Source organism: Coregonus clupeaformis, unplaced genomic scaffold (assembly GCF_020615455.1).
Source record: "Coregonus clupeaformis isolate EN_2021a unplaced genomic scaffold, ASM2061545v1 scaf0043, whole genome shotgun sequence".
Classification (NCBI taxonomy): Eukaryota; Metazoa; Chordata; class Actinopteri; order Salmoniformes; family Salmonidae; genus Coregonus; species Coregonus clupeaformis.
Window position 1 is genome coordinate 373478 of NW_025533498.1, and position 20302 is coordinate 393779.

At 41.8% G+C, this 20302-nt stretch overlaps 1 pseudogene; it reads right to left on the reverse strand.

The window, feature by feature from the left end:
- Positions 1-6341: 6341 nt before the first annotated feature.
- On the reverse strand, positions 6342-20019 carry LOC121578796 (annotated as a pseudogene).
- Positions 20020-20302: the final 283 nt, after the last annotated feature.

Sequence of the window (20302 nt, forward strand, 5' to 3'; positions counted from 1 at the left end):
TCATACCATGTACAATAAAGGGAAATATCTAGGCAATAGGGACAATCTAATTTTTAGACTTTTTACAATATTGCGGACATGCAGAGATGCAGAGGTTTACTTTAAGTAACTTTGGGTTACTCTTAAGTCATAATCTCCAACAATTTTACCTTCCATTATAGAGCATTGCTTTGGTATAGATTGAGGGCTATACATTCATATCAGTTGTGTTCCTCCATTGTATTCACCTTTCCTTAGTTCTATTGTGGATTGTGTTTCTGTGCGCCAATGGAAAGTCTACAAAACTAAGTGCAAACCAGCCTATGTATTGAATACATGAATTAGATTGTGATGATACCGATGAATGAATCTGGCTAAAGCGCCGGCTCACTGGCTGAAGCGCTGGCTCACTGGTTAAAGCGCCTTCTGGCTGGCTCACTTACTTACTCATTCGCTCGCTCACTCGCTCGCTCACTTGCTCACTCTCATAGCAGGCAGGGGCAGAACATCCAGCCTTTCTGGGGGATATAAATCTGGTCTGGAAAGATGGGGAGGCCGAATAGTCCACGCGTGGGCGCTTGTTCTCCAGTACAATGGCGGCTAGCAGCGTGCCTCTTTCCACTGTTTTATGCATCACTACAGCTGAGGTGCATCTAACAGTTGAAGCTCTGCTACAAGAAAAGAAAGGGAAAGTAACTGAACTGAATGACTACCGACCAGTAGCACTCACATCCTCCCTCCACGACACACTCAACCCTCTCCAATTCGCATACCGCCCTGACAGATCCATGGACGACGCAATCGCCATTGCATTGCACACTGCCCTCACCTACCTGGACAAAATAAATGCATATGTGAGGATGCTGTTCATCGACTACAGCTCGGCCTTCAATACCATAGTGCCCTATAAGCTCATTAGAAAGCTCACGGCGATGGGTCTGAACTCCTCCCTATGTAACTGGGTCCTGAACTTCCTGATGGGCCGCCCCCAGGTGGTGAAGGTAGGCAACATTACCTCCTCAACACTGATCGTCAACACGGGGGCCCCACAAGGGTGCGTCCTCAGTACCCTCCTGTATTCCCCTGTATACCTATGAATATGTGGCCTCACACAGTTCCAACTCCATCATCAAGTTCGCTGACGACACAACAGTAGTAGGCCTGATTACCAACAACGACGAGACAGCCTACAGGGAGGAGGTAGGCACTCTGACGGCGTGGTGCCAGGTAAGCAACCTCTTCTTCAACGTTAGCTAAACAAAGGAGCTGATTGTGGTTTTCAGGAGGAACCAGGCTGGACACGCCCCCATCCTCATCAACGGGGCCGCCGTGGAGACGGTCAATAACTTCTAATTCCTCTGCGTACACATCTCAGAGAAGCTGAAATGGTCTAACAACATGGACACCGTGGTGAAGAAGGCACGACAGCGACTCTTCAACCTCAGGATGCTGAAGAAATTTGGCCTGTCCCCGAGGGCCCTCACAGTGTTCTACAGGAGAACCATTGAGAGCATAATTTCGGGCTGCATCATAGCCTGGTACAGCAACTCCACCACTGCGGACCGCAAGGTGCTTCAGAGGGTGATACGTGCAGCCGAACGCACCATTGGGTGCACACTGCCTGCCCTACAGGACACCTACAACACCAGGTGTCACAGGAAGGCCGATTCTCAGGGACCCCAGCCACCCAAGCCATGCCCTGTTCTCCCTGCTTCAATCACTCAGACACAGTCAGTACAGGAGCATCATGGCAAAAACTGGAAGACTGGCCAATAGTTTCTACCCTCAGACCATCAGGCTGCTGAATAGCCACCACTAGTCAGCTACCTGCTCCCCCCGCCCCCTGCTACTCCCACTATGGACCCCCCCTCTCCCAACGACATTCATCGCTTTTGCAGTTGTTAATATATATATTATAGATTTTTGAAATATAATTTTTATTGTTGTTTTTTCACACCCCCTCAATGGTCATTCCCCCACACCCCCTCAACAGTCTTTACTCTGCCTCCACACCAATGGACATTTTTTTTATTCATCACTGCTACAGTTATGATGTATATAGTGCTATTTCTACTTATATTGTTGTTGTTTTTTATTACAATTTTCATGGTTTTATTTCACTTAGTCCTACATGTTGGAGCTCAGAGCCTAAGATTTTCACTGTACCCTGCAATAACACCTGCAACCCCTGTACATGTGATTATTAAACACTCTGAATCTGAATCTCTGAATCTGAATCCTGCAAACAAAAATATATATATATATATATATATATATATATATATATATATATATATATATATATATACACTACCATTCAAAAGTTTGGGGTCACTTAGTAATTTCCTTTTTTTTGTCCATTAAAATATCATCAAATTAATCAGAAATACAGTGTAGACATTGTTCATGTTGTAAATGGCTATTGTAGCTGGAAACGGCTGATTTTTTTATGGAATATCTACATAGGCGTACAGAGGCCCATTATCAGCAACCATCAGTCCTGTGTTCCAATGGCACTTTGTGTTTGCTAATCCAAGTTTTTCATTTTGAAAGGCTAATTGATCATTAGAAAACCCTTTTGCAATTATGTTAGCACAGCTGAAAACTGTTGTGCTGATTAAAGAAGCAATAAAACTGGCCTTCTTGAGACTAGTTGAGTATCTGGAGCATCAGAAATTGTGGGTTTGATTACAGGCTCAAAATGGCCAGAAACAAATAACTTTCTTCTGAAACTCGTCAGTCTATTCTTGTTCTGAGAAATGAAGGCTATTCCATGCGAGAAATTGCCAAGAAACTGAAGATCTCGTACAACGCTGTGTACTACTCCCTTCACAGAACAGCGCAAACTGGCTCTAACCAGAATAGAAAGAGGAGTGGGAGGCCCTGGTGCACAACTGAGCAAGAGGACAAATACATTAGAGTGTCTAGTTTGAGAAACAGACACCTCACAGGTCCTCAACTGGCAGCTTCATTAAATAGTACCCGCAAAACACCAGTCTCAACGTCAATAGTGAAGAGGCGACTCCGGGATGCTGACCTTCTAGGCAGAGTTGCAAAGAAAAAGCCATATCTCAGACTGGCCAATAAAAATAAAAGATTAAGATGGGCACAGACACTGGACTTTTTCTTTGGGACTGCAATGAATGATGCAGAGCCATATATACAGTATATAGACAGATATAGATACAGTATCTGCATGGCTCTGGATCATGGATTATTGTCTTTATTCATCTTTAGATTAGTTGATCTGGTTTGATCATGATGGTATTGGACTATTATTACATGCTAATATCTGTTTTGCTAATGACCTCACTGTTTCCTCTCTCCTCATCCTCGATGGGAATCAACCAGTCTAAGTCTGAGACTGAGGGACATGGAGGACAACCCTATCTATGGGAACATCAGCTACACCCAGACTAGTGAGAAGAAGTTCCCAAAAGATACTTGCTTGCAGAATTTCAGTTGAATTTCATTTTGAATGTCAATGTTTCACTGTTGTCAGAGTATATCGTAAGCCCCAGAAAGCAAAGCATTGTGAATTGTAATGTAATAAAACAGGTAATTTTGTTTTTCAAATGTATTTTGTAGTATAGTTACTATGTAGTTACATGTAATAACACCAAGAAAACACAATTCCATGTGATGAGTGACCCAGGGTTGAATGATCCTCTTTTTCACAACTGGTTTCTCTTTGTTGACAGGAGTAGAACTTCCACTCAGTTCGTCATCCGTCAGAGATCGTCCGGTCAAAAGTGGTCAGGTGCTACTTTTTCTACACCTTCTCCTTGTGAAGCACAAATGTCTCCTGTTATTGTTAATTATTTGTGTTACCTAGCTCTTTGTGTCATGTATAGGCCCATACCAAAAGCTTCTACAGTATATTAAACATAACCTTGTCCCCAGGCTCAATTGCTAGAGAGTGCTGGCTGGTGGAGAAGATTATATTAAAGGACCAGTGCAGTCAAAAACGTGATTTCCCTACGTGGTTGGAATTATACTGCGAACTTGTGAAAATTATGATAATACCCTTTTAGTGTAAGAACTGTTTGAAAAGACTGCCTGAAATTTCAGCCTGTATTGGTAGGATGAAGTTTTGGCCTGCCTGGTAAAATCACCAAGCGGTAAATTAGTTAGCAGACCAATAGGAAAGAGAGTTCCAAACCTCTCTACAGCTAATTTTCAGGTTTTCCCCTCCACACTCAGACCACTCCCAGACAGTCCTAGCAAAATTCTTTCTTGAGAAATTGTTATTTTCTAAGAAGCTATTTTTGTTTCTTTTTGACCATTTTAATTAAAACAATCACAGTAAGGTACTTAGTTGTTACCCAGAAATTATTTGATATTCAGATAAAAAGGGCTGCATTGGACCTTTATTAAACATACATTTACCATGTTTCTTCTTTCTGTCAGGCGCCTTCTAAAGGCCAGGACTGTTATGCCAACCTGACTCTGAAGGCCCCAAAGATGGTGTCTGGCCGCAGCTCCCCACAGCCCCAGATTGAGTACTCTGACGTGGTGACACTACAGGGGCCACAGGAAGCGGAGAAAGTGACCGTGGCCAACAACAACGCCGACACGGTCTCTGTGCTTTCTGACCTCTACGCCTCAGTGCAAACGGATCGCACCAAAACTCTGGACACAGTGGATGGCAATGACGGCTATGCCAACCATGTCTGAGAGACAAAACATTGGTGATACGCTTTCCAATCTGTTATTGAAATTTTGTGTTTTTATTTGGCAAGATTTGGAGATGACGTTGGTTGTCTAGCCGCAGTTTCACTTCATAACCACTGAGTGTCGCTATTTGTTAGCTTTAAAAAAATATATCCCCTTGCTCTTCCTAATATCAAAATCTGCAGAGCAGTGTGTGTATGACAACTGTGTGGTTTAACTTCAGTAATCAGTACATGCAGTCAGACATTATTACAACTTGTTGAGGCCCGTACTTACTTATCTAAGTCCCCTGACCCTTTGTCTGAAGTTGAGGCTCAAACAAGAAGCCAGTAGGAGGTAAGAGGCTACATGCAAAGCACAGGAGGTTGGTGGCAACTTAATTGGGGAAAACGGGCTTGTGGGAATGACTGGAGCGGAATTAGTGGAATGGTATCAAATACATCAAACACACCGTTTCCAGGTGTTTGATGCCATTCCATTGGTTGCGTTCCGGCCATTTTTATGAAATAATAGGGTTATTTCCTCTATTATTTCAATGCCACATTTTCAGATGGCTGTGCCTATCTTCCGGGGAATGTTGTTTGCCGTTCTATAATCTCCAGATCCTGCCTAACAGTAAGGTTGAACTGATAATGAAATGTATGGAGATAAAATTGTGAAAAGCAATCAATTTCTATATCGTTGAGATATTCATCCATGTTGTTTATGTCTAAATTGTTAATACCTCCTTTCGTAATAAACAAAAAACTGATCATTTATTTAAGTTCTCTGCATATTTATTTTCAGTTCATTTGACGGTCGGATTCTCCTGTAAGGGTAATAATGTGTCATAGACCTTTTGATATGTTAATGTTTAAACTCATTAGTGATTGTGAGTGACTAGGCCTTGAGATACAGGCATGAGGCTTTGCAAGTTGTAATCACTATACAACGTGTTTGTTATCACTGTATTTGATAAGTTTGTCTGAAATTCATTTGAAATCTAGAATTCATTACTGTACTACATATACCACATATACCACACATATACCACTAATTTAGAGGGTACCAGGGTATTAAATTGCTTGTTTTTTTGGGGGTTAAAACTTTTATGAAAATGTTAAAGATATCATTGATTTTAAATGATTACACATTTGGGTTATGGAGTGTTTCTAAGGCCTTAACTGTATTGAGGTCAAATTCTTGAGACATTTGCAACCAACATTGGCAGCAAGATCATCTCAGGGTGAGCTCTTCGTTTAAAGGGGTGTTCCATTCAAAATACAACCTAACACGATTCATCCACACACTGTATCTGGACTGCATTAGAAAGTTGTCTGCATTAAAATGTTTGTCCTATGTTGTTATAATGGATCCATCTTTGAATTGTGCTGTTTTTATGCAAAATTCTAAAGTGGATTTGCCTGCAGTAACCACAGGTGTTTATTTTGTATCTGCTTAAGGGATGTGTCAATTCCTTCTCAAGTCAGTGAATTCAGTAGGTGAATTGAATTCCCAAATCCTCATTGAAAATAATTATAATTTTCAATTGTTGATTTGGAAATCCAATTAAACTCCTAAACTGATTTAATTTAAATGAACCCTTAGCCTACAATGGTCACGCCCCTGTGGAAATCTAATTAACATAATACAAAAATCCCCATCAAAATCCGTCTGTTTAAACTGTGCTTTTTTGCATGAGCTACATCTCAATCCACCGCATCTGCTGATATCGCCCTTCTGCATCTGCTGTGAAAGGTGACAGAGCTAGAGAGGTGTTTGTCAGACCATGAGACATCCCGAAAATCGGTCTTGTGACAAAATCGTATGTAGCATCAGAACGGTTTTGCTATATGACGCCCACAAGCCTCACAAGACTCCTCTGAAGTCGGTACAACCTCTTCTGCCAACTTCTGTCTGTAGCATCGGAACGGTTTGGGCTACACACTAATATGACCCTTCTGTGGAAAGCTGATACTCTTCGTTTTGCTCTAGGATGCCCACAAGCCTCACAAGACTTGTTCGAAGGTCCCGGTACCAGTTTAAAGAATGAATGGAAGTATATATGGAGATAGTTTAGTGCCTAAAATAAGGGGATAAATACATGTAATAAAAAATAAACAAAAGTTTCCTGATCTTTCTTATATTTCACAGATGTAGGACAGAATAAACTTCCTTTCGATTTATTTTGGGGACTATCTGTTGTTCCATGTAGTGAATCTGTTATTCAATGTGTTTCTATTGGCTAATAGCAGTAATGCCAAATTCAATGTTTAATCCATTATTTTAAAAAAATTATTTTTTGTATACCTTAAGCGGTCTTAAAATTCAAAATCAAATAGCTAAATAATCCTTGGTATGACCATTTTAAAACAATTCCATATGTTATTTTAGAACCCCTCCCCCGGCTTAGACAGGGCTTAGACTTTATAATAATAATATTATAATATGCCATTTAGCAGACGCTTTTATCCAAAGCGACTTACAGTCATGCGTGCATAAATTTTTTTGTGTACGTGTGGTCCCGGGGATCGAACAGGGTTAATAACAAAGTATACTATATGTTCACAAAATATTCACCCAATATATATTAGATATGATGTATTATTTGTATGGATAACTGTTCATAGATATAAATGTACTATAATGTTCTGTTATCTTGTAGACTTTGTGTTGTCCAGCATCTTATCTCAATCAGGATGGCAGACGAGTAATAATCCACAAGCGATAATTGTTCATGAGAAAATACTTTATGGTCAAAATGGTAAATTAACGATGATCAATAAAATAACGATAATCCCATAATAAAGAATGAATACCTTGGTAAAACTGTTTTTGCAGACTATTTTTGCAGATTATGTGTAGGACCGTCCATAGAAATGAAAGTGGACAGAAAGTTCAAAGTAGTTTGAAGTGATGCTGCTCTGTACTCTCTACCAGAGATAATGGGTAATGTGGATGATATTGTCTTAAAAGCCTTACTAAACTCTGGGTGAAATCAATGATGTGGACATAATACAATGTTTTGACCACTTTGAACCTGTGTATCCGGAAACCCAGCAATCCTTCATGGCTCTGTTCCCAGAGCTTCTGTGAGAGGGGACCAGTGACAAAGGGCTTCACACACAAGACTGCTTTATCAAGTGCAAAAGCAACAACACTGACCTGCTAATAAAAATTGTTGTATTCCTAATGTGTGGGGCCAGGGTTTTTTCCTGACCATGTGACCTGACCAGGAACAACTCTGGGCCTTGGCCTTGCAATGGCAATTAAAAGATCCAACAAAGATATGAAGGACACATGGTCCCACCACCGCAAACACTGTGTAGTTAAGGGAGTCATCAATAACGGCAATTCACTTTTGAAGAGTGATTATTTTATTATTCAACAAAGATAGTCCACTCAGCAACAATAGTCACTATCAGTGGTGGCTGGTGCCACTTTAAATCGAAGGATGGGCTTATTGTAATGGTTGGAAGGGAATTAATGGAACGGTATCAAACACATGAAACACATGGTTTCATGGTACTTGTTGCCTTTTCCAATAGAACACCTTGTGCCGGTCAACAATACAGATGTAGGATCTTAATTTGATCACCCTGTTGCAGGAGAAATTACAAATTTGTAGTGTATTTGAGGTTTAAACAGGCTTTTGAAGTTTGTATTTCCACTTACTTGATTTTCATGAAAAATGTATCAACCCCTACAAAAATGTAGATTAATTATAATCCACATAATAACACAGAGAGAACAATGAGACAGATATTTCACCGGATGTATAAATGTGAAGCATCGGCTTGGCGTTTCCACTCACTACCAAATATGTGGCCGGCAGTGGCTGGCAGTGGGAGAAGATAGAACAAGATGGATTTTGGCCGACATTCTGCTAATTTTCTCATTGATGAAACATTTGATCTCAATACAGTTTTCTGTCCCCAAAACTAGAATCTGTTATGAACATAGTTGACTACGTTTTGTAGACTATACCCTTTGCCAAAGTTGTAAAAAATTGCGTTGTTTAGAAGGAACTCAAAGGCAAATTGAGTTATTGCACACGCACACGTAACAAACAATAGGATCTTGCTAGCTCGTGTTTGACTCTGCCCACCTCCTTTCTTGTTCTGCCCACTATGACTCATTTGTTCCCATTTGAAATGACGGGCTGTGGAATATCTTGGTTAAGTTATACAAATCTTTGATAATAATTCACATTTCCTGTTGCTGCAGGATTCTTTTCCTACTGTAGCAAACTGGCTCAAATTAAGATAATACATAGTATGTGGGTATCACAATGAAAAGAGACACTGTACACAAATAGATACATATCTGTCATAAATAGCTGTTCATCATCAATGTTATTATCAGGGTAGACTTTCCTTGGTCCTTCAACCAACACTTCTGGCACTGTTGCAATTTTAACATTAGCCGCTGGTGCTGATATAGAGTGGTACGATTATTGAGGTGCTGATAAGATAGTAAACTATAGATTAAAATTGTAAACAGGAGATTAAGACTGTAAAAGAGGTTGAGTATTATATGTTTCTTTTGAGCTTCACTTTTTCTAATTCAGCATGACCTGAACTTGATAGATAGGTATTCTGTAACTAGGCCACTCAGGAACATTCAATGTAATCTTTGTAAGCAACTCCAGTGTATATTTCGCCTTGTGTTTTAGGTCATTGTTCTGCTGAAAAGTGAATTTGTCTCCCAGTGTCTGTTGGAAAGCAGACTGAATCAGGTTTTCCTCTAGGATTTTGCCTGTGCTTAGCTCTATTCCATTTATTTTTATCCTAAAAAACTGCTTAGTCCTTGCCGATGACAAGCATACCCATAACATGATGCTGCCACCACCATGCTTGAAAATATGAAGAGTGGTACTCAGTGGTGTGTTGTGTTGGAATTGCCTTATTGCAAACAGGATGCATGTTTTGGAATAGTTTTTTCTGTACAAGCTTCCTTCTTTTCACTCATTTAGGTTAGTATTGTGGAGTAACTACAATGTTGTTGATCCATCCTCAGTTTTGTCCTATCACAGCCATTAAACTCTGTAACCAGAGGTGTAAAGTACAGTGCCTTGCAAAAGTATTCATCCCCCTTGGCGTTTTCCTATTTTGTTGCATTACAACCTGTAATTTAAATTGATTTTTATTTGGATTTCATGTAATGGACATACACAAAATAGTCTCCAAATTGGTGAAGTGAAATGAAAAAAATAACTTGTTTAAGAAAATTATAAAAAATAAATAACGGAAAAGTGGTGCTTGCATATGTATTCACCCCCTTTGCTATGAAGCCCCTAAATAAGATCTGGTGCAACCAGTTACCTTCAGAAGTCACATAATTAGTTAAATAAAGTCCACCTGTGTGCAATCTAAGTGTCACATGATCTGTCACATGTCTCAGTATATATACACCTGTTCTGAAAGGCCCCAGAGTCTGCAACACCACTAAGCAAGGGGCACCACCAAGCAAGCGGCACCATGAAGACCAAGGAGCTCTCCAAACAGGTCAGGGATGAAGTTGTGGAGAAGTACAGATCAGGGTTGGGTTATAAATAAATATCAGAAACTTTGAACATCCCACGGAGCACCATTAAATCCATTATTAAAAAATTGAAAGTATATGGCACCACAACAAACCTGCCAAGAGAGGGCCGCCCACCAAAACTTATGGACCAGGCAAGGAGGGCATTAATCAGAGAGGCAACAAAGAGACGAAAGATAACCCTGAAGGAGCTGCAAAGCTCCACAGCGGAGATTGGAGTATCTGTCCATAGGACCACTTTAAGCCGTACACTCCACAGAGCTGGGCTTTACGGAAGAGTGGTCAGAAAAAATCCATTGCGTAAAGAAAAAAATAAGCAAACACGTTTTGTGTTCGCCAAAAGCCACGTGGGAGACATATGGAAGAATTTATTCTGGTCAGATGAGACTATGTCTGGCGCAAACCCAACACCTCTCATCACCCCGAGAACACCATGTTTTTCCATCGGCAGGGACTGGGAAACTGGTCAGAATTGAAGGAATGATGGATGGCGCTAAATACAGGGAAATTCTTGTATAGCTATACACGCTCAAGTTTTCTGTTTGTCTTATTCCTTGTTTGTTTCAGATTTTTATTTATTTTGCATCTTCAAAGTGGTAGGCATGTTGTGTAAATCAAATGATACAAACCCCCCAAAAATCCATTTTAATTCCAGGTTGTAAGGCAACAAAATAGGAAAAATGCCAAAGGGGGTGAATACTTTCACAAGCCACTGTAACTAAGTAAAAATACTTAGAAGTACTACAGTGGGGGAAAAAAGTATTTAGTCAGCCACCAATTGTGCAAGTTCTCCCACTTAAAAAGATGAGAGAGGCCTGTAATTTTCATCATAGGTTCACGTCAACTATGACAGACAAATTGAGAAAAAAATTCCAGAAAATCACATTGTAGGATTTTTAATGAATTTATTTGCAAATTATGGTGGAAAATAAGTATTTGGTCACCTACAAACAAGCAAGATTTCTGGCTCTCACAGACCTGTAACTTCTTCTTTAAGAGGCTCCTCTGTCCTCCACTCGTTACCTGTATTAATGGCACCTGTTTGAACTTGTTATCAGTATAAAAGACACCTGTCCACAACCTCAAACAGTCACACTCCAAACTCTACTATGGCCAAGACCAAAGAGCTGTCAAAGGACACCAGAAACAAAATTGTAGACCTGCACCAGGCTGGGAAGACTGAATCTGCAATAGGTAAGCAGCTTGGTTTGAAGAAATCAACTGTGGGAGCAATTATTAGGAAATGGAAGACATACAAGACCACTGATAATCTCCCTCGATCTGGGGCTCCACGCAAGATCTCACCCCGTGGGGTCAAAATGATCACAAGAACGGTGAGCAAAATCCCAGAACCACACGGGGGGGACCTAGTGAATGACCTGCAGAGAGCTGGGACCAAAGTAACAAAGCCTACCATCAGTAACACACTACGCCGCCAGGGACTCAAATCCTGCAGTGCCAGACGTGTCCCCCTGCTTAAGCCAGTACATGTCCAGACCCGTCTGAAGTTTGCTAGAGTGCATTTGGATGATCCAGAAGAGGATTGGGAGAATGTCATATGGTCAGATGAAACCAAAATATAACTTTTTGGTAAAAACTCAACTCGTCGTGTTTGGAGGACAAAGAATGCTGAGTTGCATCCAAAGAACACCATACCTACTGTGAAGCATGGGGGTGGAAACATTATGCTTTGGGGCTGTTTTTCTGCAAAGGGACCAGGACGACTGATCCGTGTAAAGGAAAGAATGAATGGGGCCATGTATCGTGAGATTTTGAGTGAAAACCTCCTTCCATCAGCAAGGGCATTGAAGATGAAATGTGGCTGGGTCTTTCAGCATGACAATGATCCCAAACACACCGCCCGGCAACGAAGGAGTTGCTTCGTAAGAAGCATTTCAAGGTCCTGGAGTGGCCTAGCCAGTCTCCAGATCTCAACCCCATAGAAAATCTTTGGAGGGAGTTGAAAGTCCGTGTTGCCCAGCAACAGCCCCAAAACATCACTGCTCTAGAGGAGATCTGCATGGAGGAATGGGCCAAAATACCAGCAACAGTGTGTGAAAACCTTGTGAAGACTTACAGAAAACGTTTGACCTGTGTCATTGCCAACAAAGGGTATATAACAAAGTATTGAGAAACTTTTGTTATTGACCAAATACTTATTTTCCACCATAATTTGCAAATAAATTCATAAAAAATCCTACAATGTGATTTTCTGGATTTTGTCATTTTGTCTGTCATAGTTGACGTGTACCTATGATGAAAATTACAGGCCTCTCTCATCTTTTTAAGTGGGAGAACTTGCACAATTGGTGGCTGACTAAATGCTTTTTTTCCCCACTGTACTTAAGTAATTTTTAGGGGGTATCTGTGCTTTACTATTTATATTTTTGACCACTTTTACTTTTAGTCCACTACATTCCTAAAGAAAATAATGTACGTTTTACTCCAGGGGTGTCAAACGTCCGGCCCGCGGGCTGGATCAGGCCCGCAAACGGGTTTAATCCGGCCCGCGAGATGATTTTGTAAAGTATAAAAATGAGCTGCAATTTTTCAATAAAAGAAACTGCTGTTCCAATTGTGTCCACTCGATGGCGCAATAGTAATTGTGTTAAGCAAGCAAACTGTTTATACCGGGGCAGAGCAAATAGGTCAAGCAAGTGCAGCCAGTCCGGATGAGCTACTTTGTTTTGCCAGCGATATTTATTACGGCTTCTACTTTTAACATTATGTGCTTTGGCACCCTCATTGCCCCAATATGTCTCTGTCAAAAAAGAGAAAAGTGGACGCAGAGTGCAGAGTGTTCCAAGAAAAATTGTCATCCTTCTATTTATTCACGGAATTGAATGGGAAAGCTGTATGTTTGGTGTGTTCACAGCATGTTGCAGTGCTGAAAGAATATAACCTTCGTCGCCACTATGTGAGTCTTCATGCCGACAAATATGACAACTTTCAAGGACAGCGGAGAAGAGAGAAGGTGAATGAACTGTTGGTGGGTCTGAAGAAACAGCAGTCTGTGTTTACTCACAGCCGAGACATCAGTGACGCTGCAGTGAAAGCTAGCTACCTCATTGCTAATGAAATCGCAGTGGCTTCAAAACCATTTAGTGAGGGTGAATTTGTAAAAACATGCATGATGAAGGCAGCAGAGATTGTGTGCCCTGAAAAGCACCAGGCTTTTGCAAATATTAGCCTGACAAGAAACACAGTTGCAGACAGGATTTCCGATCTTTCAGTGGATTTGGACAGCAAGTTGAAGCAAAAAGTAAAGTCATTTATTGCGTTTTGGTTGCAATTGATGAAAGCACGGACATTACAGATGTTGCACAACTGGCCATTTTCATCCGCGGAGTTGATGACACATTGACCGTCACCGAGGAGTTCGTGGAGTTGGTGCCGATGACAGATACAACGACAGCAGCTGATATTTTCACTGCACTCGTCGCGCGCTGGACAGGGTCGGAGTGGACTGGTCCCGCGCTGTCAGCCTGGCTACAGATGGTGCGCCCTCAATTATCGGGAAAAAAGCAGGCGTTGTGACAAAGTTCAGAGAGAAAGTGCAATCTGCAAATGGAGGACGTGATTTTTGGACTTTTCACTGTATTTTTGCACCAGGAGGCTTTGTGTTGCAAGTCATTAAAGATGGATAACGTCATGAAAGGTGGTCATCCAAACTGTTAATTTCATCCGATCCAGAAGCCTGAATCACCGTCAGTTTGACAGCCTTCTCAGAGAGAAAGACCACATCTATGGCCTGCCATACCACACTGAGGTAAGATGGTTAAGCCGAGGTGCTGTGCTGAGGCGTTTCTTTGATTTACGAGAAGAAATTGAACAGTTCATGGAAGAAAAGGGCAAACCAGTGTTAGAATTTAATTCCGCAGAATGGATGCAAGACCTTGCATTTATGGTGGATGTTACAGAGCACCTGAATAACTTGAACAAACAGCTGCAAGGGCGCAACAAAGTTGCCACGCAGTATTATGACAGTATTATGACAGCATTATGACAGCATACTCCTGAGTGGCGCAGTGGTCTAAGGCACTGCATCGCAGTGCTAACTGTGCCACTAGAGATCCTGGTTCGAATCCAGGCTCTGTCGCAGCCGGCCGCGACCGGGAGACTCATGGGCGGCGCACAATTGGTCCAGCGTCGTCCAGGGTAGGGGAGGGAATGGCCGGCAGGGATGTAGCTCAGTTGGTAGAGCATGGCGTTTGCAACGCCAGGGTTGTGGGTTTGATTCCCACGGGGGGCCAGTATAAAAAAAAAATATGTATGTATTCACTAACTGTAAGTCGCTCTGGATAAGAGCGTCTGCTAAATGACTAAAATGTAAATGTAAAATACGTTCTTTCAAGTTGAAGCTGTCATTGTGGGAGACGCAACTCGCCAGTGGTGATGCAGCTCACTTCCCCTGTCTGAAAAATGTGTGCGCGACCCAACATGTGGCAGACATGAAGCGGTTCAAAGATAAAATAACGGGACTGTTAAGGGAGTTTGAGCAACGCTTTCAGATTTTTGGTGAACTGGAGAAAGACTTCAAAGTTTTTTGTTCGCCATTCACCGTGAATCCCTCTGATCTGCCCGTCAGCATCCAACTTGAAATAATAGACTTGCAGTGTGACTCGGATTTGAAGGGCAAATTTGCCGCAGCTGGCTTGGACACATTTTATCAGAATCTCTTGCCAGGTTACCCCAACTTGACAGCCCTCGCTGCAAAACGGTTGTGCATGTTTGGAACCACATATCTTTGTGAGCAAGTTCTCTGTAATGAGCATAAATAAAACAAAGCTGCGCTCAAGGCTCACGCACAAGCACTTGAATCACATCCTGAAGTTGGCTGCCACTCAAGATGTGACGCCTGATATTGATGCGCTGGTGAAAGCTAAAAGATGCCAGGTATCAGGAGTCAAATAAACTATGCAACCCCACTTAAAGTGCTGCATGAGACACCCTGATATAGTTCTGTGATCTGTGATATACTTCTGTGAATCACTGAGGCATTGTGTGTTTGTGTGTTGTTTGTCCTCAGAATTTCAAATAACTTGAGGTGTTTTATGATTAATAGTGATGTTGTGCTTTTGGACACACTGTCCTCAGGCTCCAGCTTTATGTTTATATGTTTTTATGTTGATGTGCTATTGTTTTTAATTGATTTTATTTTATTTGTATATTTAACCTATTCTTGACTCTGTGGTTCTTGCACTTGTTTGGGGAACAGGATTTCATTATTTGTATCTACATTTCTGCCTGAGAAATGACACCCTGATATAGTTCTGTGATCTGTGAAACAGTTATGTGAATCACTGAGGCATTGTGTGTTTGTGTGTTTTTTCTTTAGAATTTTCAAATAAACTTGAGGTGTTTTATGATTAATAGTGATGTTGTGCTTGTACTATTTTGGACACACTGTCCTCAGGCTCCAGCTTTATGTTTTATGTTGATAGTATTAAAACAAAGAAAACAATCTGAAGTTGTTGTTTTTAAGTTATATATACGATGATTTTACCGGTCCGGCCCACTTGGGAATAGATTTTCCTCCATGTGGCCCCTGAGCTAAAATGAGTTTGACACCCCTGTTTTACTCCATACATTTTCTCTGACACCCAAAAGTACTCGTCACATTTCGAAAGCAGGACAAGAAAAAAGTCAAATTCAGGCACTTATCAAGAGAACATCCCTGGTCATCTACTGCATCTGAACTGGTGGGCTCACTAAACACAAATTATTAGTTTGTAAATTATGTCTGAGTGTTGGAGTGTGCCCCTGATTATCTGTAAATAAATAAAACCAAGAAAATGGTGCCGTCTGGTTCCCTTAATATAAGGAATTTAAAATGATGTATTCTTTTACTTTTACTTTGATACTTAAGTATATTTTAGCAATTGCATTTACTTTTGATACTTAAGTATATGTAAAAACCAAATACTTTCAGACTTTTACTCAAGTGCTATTTTACTGGGTGACTTTCACTTTTACTTGAGTCATTTTCTATTAAGGTATCTTTACTTTTATTCAAGTATGACAATTGGGTACTTTTTCCACCACTGTCTGTAACTGTTTTAAAGTCACCATTAGCCTCATGGTGAAATCACTGAGGGGTTTCCTTCCTCTCTGGCAACTGAGTTAGGAAGGACACCTGTATCTTTGTAGTGACTGGCTGTATTGATACACCATCGAAAGTGTAGTTAATAACTTCACCATGCTCAAAGGGATATTCAATGCCTGCTTTTTTATTTTTACCCATCTACCAATAGGTGCCCTTCTTTGCGATGCATTGGAAAACCTCCCTGGTCTTTGTGGTTGAATCTGTGTTTGAAATTCACTGCTCAACTGAGGGACCTTACAGATAATTGTATGTGTGGGGTACAGAGATGAGATAGTCATTCACAAATAATATCAAACACAATTATTGCACACAGAGTGAGTCCATGCAACTTATTATGTGACTTGTTAAGCAAGCTTTTCCTCCTGAACTTATTTAGGCCTTCCATAACAAAGGGGTTGAATACTTATTGTCTTTAAAAAATTCAGCTTTAAATGTTTTATTAATTTGTAAAGATTTTGAAAAACGTAATTCCACTTTGACGTTATGGGGTATTGTGTGTAGGCCAATTACAAAAAAATCTTAATTTAATCAATTTTAAATGCAGGCTGTAACACAAAAAAATGTGGAAAAAGTCAAGGGGTGTGAATACTGTATCAATTAATCTTGTGATGAATTGCATCTTGTTGATCCCTAATACAGTTGAAGTCAGAAGTTAAAAAAAATTGTAGACCTCCACAAGTCTGGTTCATCCTTGGGAGCAATTTCCAAACGCCTGAAGGTACCACGTTCATCTGTACAAACAATAGTACGCAAGTATAAACACCATGGAACCACGCAGCCGTCATACCGCTCAGGAAGGAGACGCGTTCTGTCTCCTAGAGATGAACGTACTTTGGTGCGAAAAGTGCAAATCAATCCCAGAACAACAGCAAAGGACCTTGTGAAGATGCTGGAGGAAACAGTATCTATATCCACAGTAAAACTAGTCCTAAATCGACATAACCTGAAAGGCCACTCAGCAAGGAAGAAGCCACTGCTCCAAAACCGCCATAAAAAAGCCAGACTACGGTTTGCAACTGCACATGGGGACAAAGATCGTACTTTTTGGAGAAATGTCCTCTGGTCTGATGAAACAAAAATATAACTGTTTGGCCATAATGACCATTGTTATGTTTGGAGGAAAAAGGGGGATGCTTGCAAGCCGAAGAACACCATCCCAACCGTGAAGCACAAGGGTGGCAGCATCATGCTGTGGGGGTGCTTTGCTGCAGGAGGGACTGGTGCACTTCACAAAATAGATGGCATCATGAGGAAGGAAAATTATGTGGATATATTGAAGCAACATCTCAAGACATCAGTCAGGAAGTTAAAGCTTGGTCGCAAATGGGTCTTCCAAATGGACAATGACCCCAAGCATACTTCCAAGGTTGTAGCAAAATGGCTTAAGGACAACAAAGTCAAGGTATTGGAGTGGTCATTACAAAGCCCTGACCTCTAAATTTGTGGGCAGAACTGAAAAAGCATGTGCGAGCAAGGAGGCCTACAAACCTGACTCAGTTACACCAGCTCTGTCAGGAGGAATGGGCCAAAATTCACCCAACTTATTGTGGGAAGCTTGTGGAAAGCTACCCGAAAAGTTTGACCCAAGTTAAACAATTTAAAGGCAATGCTACCAAATACTAATTGAGTGTATGTAAACTTCTGACCCACTGGGAATGTGATGAAAGAAATAAAAGCTGAAATAAATCATTCTCTCTACTATTACTCTGACATTTCACATTCTTAAAATAAAGTGGTGATCCTAACTGACCTAAAACAGGGATTTTTTACTAGGATTAAATGTCAGGAATTGTGAAAAACTGAGTTTAAATATATTTGGCTAAGATGTATGTAAACTTCCGACTTCAACTGTATGTACTCCCAATGATATCCCCTCTGTGTTATGTGTGCAATCAAACTTGCAATCAAGGCTTGCCATAACAAAGGGGTTGAATACTTATTTACTCAAGCATTTTCAGCTTTTCATTTTTAACTAATTTGTTGAAATTTCTAAAAACATAATTACACTTTGACATTATGGGGTATTGTGTGTAGGTCAATAATGGTATGGTGCTGTTTTTCATGGTTCAGGCCCCTTAGTTCCAGTGAAGGGAAATATTAACGCTACAGCACACAATAACATTCTAGACGATTCTGTGCTTTGTGGCCACAGTTTGGGGATGGCCAGTTCCTGTTTCAACATGACAATGCCACTGTGCACAAAGCAAGGTCCATACAGAAATGGTTTGTTGAGATCGGTGTGGAAGAACTTGACTGGCCTGCACAGAGCCCTGAACTCAACCCCATTGAACACCTTTGGGATGAATTGGAACGCTGACTGCGAGCCAGACCTAATTGCCCAACATTAGTGCCCATCCTCACTAATGCGCTTGTGGCTGAATGGAAGCTAGTCCCCGCAGCAATGTTCCAACATCTAGTAAAAAGCCTTCCCAGAAGAGTGGAGGCTGTTATAGCAGCAAAAGGGGGACCAACTCCATATTAACGCCCATGATTTTGGAATGAGATGTTCGACGAGCAGGTGTCCACATACTTTTGGTCCTGTAGTGTAGCTGCCACCTGGCAGAAGGCCTGCTCATTGGCGGTGCGGCCCAGGCCAGACTTCAGCCCTGGGGATCAGCTGCTGCAGCTCAAGCAGCTTTGGGTCTCCCTCCATGGGTGCGCGGTGAGTGAAGATCTGGTACATACTGGGGCCATAGGTTTCTTTGTTGGCCATGAGGATGGCATAAATGCCGGTCGTGCAGGATATGAGGCCGTGGAGATTGTGGATGCCAGACTGGTCTTGGATCCTGAAGTGGCGGGCCAGGAACAGGGTGAGGTACCTGTATCCCATGAAGCAGGCGGTGCAGCCCATGACCCCCAGGGCGTAGGCGGCTGCAGGGGAGATCATCATGTCCACGGCCCCAACAGTCACACCACCCTCCAGAGTCACATTCTGAATGTCGGCCATGGTGATCTAGCCTCTCTTGTTGAATAGGGCAGATAAAGCGAAGGTGGTCATCGACAAGGAGCTGAGGCCTATGTAGGTGTGCAGGACAGGCCTGTGCTGGTCATCACCCTTTAAGGTCAGAGTTGAAAGAGGGCCAGAACACCCAAAGGAACAGGGTGCCCATCACCGACAGGATGTCTGACTTGTAAATGGTCATCTCCTTGACGTGGCATTGTTCAGGCTCGGCCAGTACAGCACAAACGTGACCCCCAGCCCAAAGTAACAGGCAAACAGATGGATGAGGATGGAGCCACCTGCATCATTGATCTTTAGGTATTTCAGCACAGCCCACTCTGTCATGGCAAAGATATGGATCATTAGCAGGGCCATGACCAGCACCTGCACCGGACTGTTCTTTCCCAGCACCGGCCCGTAGGAGATAAGCACCGCGGCGCAGGCAAACTCAGCATTGAGCAGGTTGATGACCCCAAGGTGGATCTTTCCATCGGAGTAGAACTGGAAGTAGCCCTGCCCACTGGATGGTGAAGGTGGCTGTCAGGAAGTTGAAGACGATCCCGCTGAAGCTGTAAAGCCGCAGGAAGGCCAGCAGGCAGATCATCATCTGCATGTCAGCGAAGAAGGGATAGTCTCGATACAGGGAGTTGTCCATAGGGTTGGTCTCATTGTTCTGAAACTTGCCGTTGGCATTGTCGTCATAGGTGACAAAGCTGGCATAGAGACCAAGGAAAACCACTTCCAGCACCAGTACCAGCACTGGCAAGCGCACCCTCAGGCTAGTGGACTTATTCATGGTGCAACGGACAGCTCACAGAGACCAATTACTCTAGCAGCAGCACTCTCTCCTTCCCTTTATACTGTACCTCTCCTGTGAGATAAGTGTATTGGGCAGAGAGCAGACGCACGCACACCACACAGCTACACAGGACTCCACATCTCTCACACTGAGGACAGGGTTGCACTTTGGTCCCTCAAATTAACCACAGTGGCATTTTGACAAGCCATCATGTTCTACAGTTTCACAACACAATGTGTACTGATGAAATTATTATGGATTCAGATCAAATAAATTGGTA